The following is a 5000-nucleotide window of genomic DNA, read 5'->3' as shown; positions in this document are numbered from 1 at the left end:
CCGCGGGCGTGCCATGCCCCATACCTACTCAGCCCCACCCATCGGCGCCCAATCTCACCCAGCACCCCCTTGCGAGCGCAGCCCATGCCCACTCAACCCATCCTCGAGCACACGTCATGCCCGCCTTGCCCATGTGCCATGCCCACCCTCCCTGCACGCCATACCCACCGATGACCACCCGCCCACCCTTACACTAGCATTTGTGCACGACATGCATCACCCCTATGCTCGCCATCCCCCACGTGTCTTCCTCCCTCATCAACGATCAACATCAATCCATTTCCCAACGATACTGAAGGTTATGGTTTATCCATGCAGGGTTAGCATGTATTAAGAAGGGAGTAGATTAGATATTGTAAAGGCCTAACTTCAAACAAATTGGATGGATTCTTAAATCATTGGGTAAAAGTAGATAACAACTAGGTGAGGCTTTTGTAGGTGCTCATGGTTGAGGAACCATGGTGTCACCGGTTCTATTAATGCTTAAGCTGAATTATCTAGTCCATCCATGCAACCACATATAATTGTACACCCAAACGACAACGTACAACTAACTTTTGATGTTCACTAACAATACCATAGAATAATCATTCCAATAAAACATTACTCTTTCGCTTAAAGAGTGTTGGTACACAACACAGAGACGCCGACCTTCTATGTGCCATGACTCTACCCTTGTGCATGCCATGAAATGTAACACCCATGAAACATGAATTCTATGTTCTAATGTTAGGATTGTTTGAATCTTTTGTTGGTAACCCATAAACATAAAACAATGATGTCTACCAAATATAAGATCAATCATGTTCACACAATGCGACAACCTAAGACTTGGGACAGCCACACAACGTGTATGCACTGACACCAACCTTGTGCATGTTAGGACACACCAACCATGAATTGTGAAATCTATCTTCCCATGCTCGGATTGACTTGAAATTTTTTTTAGAAACTAAACAACATAAAAAAATGATTGTAACAAGATATCAGAATTTTTTGCCACCTCCAACCATATTATTATTATTTTTAATATTTAATAATAAAATATTCATAAAATATTATTGATTGTTTAAAAAATTATGAAACTTGTGTTGCACACTAATTTGAGTGTCCCAATCATAGTCCAATCACGTCCATGCCATGAGACACTATAAAACTTGAGTTTTTTTGAGTGAGTGACAGCTCGTCATTTGACATATGCAAGTCTGCCAGGCCAAAAATTATTCAGAATGCCCTATATGGGGGGTCGACTTGCCTGCATGGGTGGGGCGTGGGGGTACCCCTGTCGCCGTGTCCATGCTCCAAGCATAGTGTGCAACATAATACCAACATATGCTTGGGGCTTGGACGCGGTCAGAGGTCCACGTCCTTGCGTCGGACGGAGAGAAATAGCAGGATGTTGAGTTGAGCTAAAAGGATGGGCTTGTTTGGACGATGCAAAAGCACATGGTTTCTTGCATGGTCTAGATGGACTTATCCCTCGCGAGACTAGATGGCCTGCAGTCTTTCCTTTGTTTGATGGGATGGAAGGGGTCGCCTCGAAGCAAAAACTGGAATGAAATTGGAGAGTTGTGAGAGAGAGTTGTTCGATCGTGCACGACGTTGCGTGCTCGGCCTCGTTTGATGACTCTGCATCCTTGCTGTAGGGTAGGGGTGCGGATAGTCGAGTGTTGTTCGACTCAGATGGCGTACGGCGCGTGAGTGGTGATCTGGTAGTTTAGGTTGGCAGGGTCGGTGCTTGGGCATCGAACTATCAATGTCGACTCCTTTTCATTGACGTGCCCCGAAGAAGTGTTTCGAGCGGCTGAAATTGATCGGTTCTTGCATTGGTACCTCACGCGATGGAAGTGTCGCGTCTCATTAGTCCCTTTCTGTCGGCAGCCTTAGTTGGGTGCACGACAAACCCTAAAGCTCGCGTCACATTCCGCTTCAGTCTTTCCAAGGCTTGTTGCGGCCCACATCGTTGGTGCTCGCTCTCTCAGATGCGATGCATTTGGCGGCATGATATGCTCGGGAAGTCTCTCGAACGTGTTGCCTCTGCATATTGCTTGAACGAATGACACTCGTGGCCCGTGTTGATTTAGTGCCTGTTGTCGTCCTGTCGGAGGGCGGTTGGTGCTATCATATGAGCTGCAATGTCGTGTAGGAATGCTACCTGATTGATCCTTCCAGTAGTCATATGCTTGTCTCAAAGATTAAGCCATGCATGTGTAAGTATGAACTAATTCAGACTGTGAAACTGGGAATGGCTCATTAAATCAGTTATAGTTTGTTTGATGGTATATGCTACTCGGATAACCTAGTAATTTTAGAGCTAATACGTGCAACAAACCCCGACTTCTAGAAGGGATGCATTTATTAGATAAAAGGTCGACGCGGGCTCTGTCCGTTGCTCTAATGATTCATGATAACTCGACAGATCGCATGGGCATCGTGTCGGCGACGCATTATTCAAATTTCTGCCCTATCAAATTTTGATGGTAGGATAGTGGCCTACTATGGTGGTGACGAATGACGGAGAATTAGGGTTCGATTCCGGAGAGGGAGCCTTAGAAACGCCTACCACATCTAAGGAAGGCAGTAGGCGTGCAAATTACCCAATCCTGACACGGGGAGGTAGTGATAATAAATTACAATATCGGGCTCTTCGAGTCTGGTAATTGGAATGAGTACAATCTAAATCCCTTAACAAGGATCAATTGGAGGGCAAGTCAGGTGCCAGCAGCCGCGGTAATTCCAGCTCTAATAGCATATATTTAAGTAGTTTCAGTTAAAAAGCTCGTAGTTAGACCTTGGGTTGGGTCGATCGGTCCACCTATGGTGAGCACTGGTCGGCTCGTCCCTTCTGCTGGCGATGCACTCCTGGCCTTAACTGGCCGAGTCATGCCTCCGGCGCTGTTACTTTGAAGAAATTAGAGTGCTCAAAGCAAGCCTACTCTCTGTATACATTAGAGATCGGAGTAATGATTAATAGGGACAGTCGGGGGCATTCGTATTTCATAGTCAGAGGTGAAATTCTTGGATTTATGAAAGAAAAACAACTGTGAAAGCATTTGCCAAGGATGTTTTCATTAATCAAGAACGAAAGTGGAGGGCTCAAAGACGATCAGATACCGTCCTAGTCTCAACCATAAACGATGCCGACCAGGGATTGGCGGATGTTACTTTAAGGACTCCGCCAGCACCTTATGAGAAATCAAAGTCTTTAGGTTCCGGGGGGAGTATGATCACAAGGCTGAATCTTAAAGGAATTGACAGAAGGGCACCACCAAGAGTGGAGCCTGCGGCTTAATTTGACTCAACACGGGGAAACTTACAAGGTCTATAAATAGTAAGGATTGACAAACTGAGAGCTCTTTCTTGATGCTATTGGTGGTAGTGCATGGCCGTTCTTAGTTGGTGGAGCGATTTGTCTGGTTAATTCCGTTAAGGAATGAAACCTCAGCTTGCTAACTAGCTATGCGGAGGTACCCCTCTGTAGCCAACTTCTTAGAGGGACTTATGGCCACTTAGGCCAAGAAAGTTTGAGGCAATAACAAGTCTGCGATGCCCTTAGATTTTCTGGGCCGCACGCGCTCTACACTGATGTATTCAACAAGTCTATAGCCTTGGTCGACAGGCCCAGGTAATCTTTAAAATTTCATCGTGATGGGGATAGATCATTGTAATTGTTTGTCTTCAACGAGGAATTCCCAGTAAGCGCAAGTCATCAGCTCGCGTTGACTACGTCTCTGCCCTTTGCACACACCGCCCGTCACTCCTACTGATTGAATGGTCCGGTGAAGTGTTCGGATCGCGGCAACATGGGTGGTTCACTGAACCTTATCATTTAGAGGAACGAGAATTCGTAACAAGGTTTCCGTAGGTGAACCTGCGGAAGGATCATTAATGATGCCTAAACATCAAACGACCAGCAAATGCGTTTAAGAACCAATTGTTCGCGTCGGGGGCGGGGAGGAAACATGCTTTTTTCCTGCCCCCTCCCCCTCGACGCGCTTAAACCAAACCCCAGCGCAGGTTGCGCAAAAGAACTTGAAATAAATCTGCCTGCCCCTTGCCCCGGCCTCGGTGTGCGGGGTTTGGAGCATTCTTGTACTCACAACGACTCTCAGAAATGGATATCTTGGCTCTCGCATCGATGAAGAACGTAGCGAAATGCGATACTTGGTGTGAATTACAGGATCCCGCAAACCACCGAGTCTTCTGGCCGAGGGCACAACTTGTTGTGCAGGCAAGGGCACGTGTTGGCCTCCTATGCGCACCGCCGTGTGGATGGCTTAAATTCGAGTCCTCGGCGCACGTCATCATGACACTACAGTGGTTGATCCAACCTCAGTACCATGTCGCGGCCTCAACCCCGCCTCCACGGACTCATGCACTGACCCTTTGAGCGTTATACCCGAAAGAATGGCGCTCTCGACGCGACCCTAGGTCAGGCGGGACTACCCGCTGAGTTTAAGCATATCAAGAAGCGGAGGAAAAGAAACTTACAAGGATTCCCCTAATAACAACGAGCGAACCGGAAAGAGCCCAGCTTGAGAATCGGGCATCCTCGACGTCCAAATTGTAGTCTGGAGAAGTGTCCTCAACGGCAGACCGGGCAAAGGTCCCCTGGAAGGGGGCGCCAGAGAGGGTGAGAGCCTCGTTACACTCAGACCCTGTCGCACCACGAGGTGTTGTCAACGAGTCGGGTTATTTGGGAATGCAACCCCAATCGGGCGCTAAATTCTGTCCAAGGCTAAATATGGGCGAGAGACCAATAACAAACAAGTACCGCGAGGGAAAGATGAAAAGAACTTTGAAAAGAGAGTCAAATAGTGCTTGAAATCTTCGGGAGAGAAGCAGATGGGGGCCGACGATGTGCCCCAAACAAATGTGGAACGATGACAAGCCAGTCCGTCGATCGACTTAGGGCATGGATCGATGCAGATTGAGACGGCGGCCCATGTCTAGGCCTTTGTTACGCCTGTGGAGACATCGTCGTCCCGATCGTGGCTGGC

The 5000-nt window shown here is 47.7% G+C and overlaps 3 pseudogenes; all 3 read left to right on the top strand.

Annotated features, from left to right (window-relative positions):
• Nucleotides 1-2152: 2152 nt before the first annotated feature.
• Nucleotides 2153-3888, top strand: LOC150030882 (18S ribosomal RNA; annotated as a pseudogene).
• Nucleotides 3889-4103: 215 nt separating this feature from the next.
• LOC150030881 (5.8S ribosomal RNA) lies at nt 4104-4247 on the top strand (annotated as a pseudogene).
• A 175-nt stretch (nt 4248-4422) lies between these two features.
• The window catches only part of LOC150030880 (25S ribosomal RNA), a pseudogene marked incomplete at its 3' end in the record, with an annotated part of 3078 nt that continues 2500 nt past the window's right edge, over nt 4423-5000 (top strand).

The sequence above is a fragment of the Benincasa hispida genome, unplaced genomic scaffold (assembly GCF_027475165.1).
Source record: "Benincasa hispida cultivar pf3 unplaced genomic scaffold, pf3_genome.v1.1 HicScf1603, whole genome shotgun sequence".
NCBI classification, from domain to species: Eukaryota; Viridiplantae; Streptophyta; class Magnoliopsida; order Cucurbitales; family Cucurbitaceae; genus Benincasa; species Benincasa hispida.
Note: the sequence above shows the minus strand (reverse complement) of the source record. Positions and strands in the feature narration are given on the sequence as shown.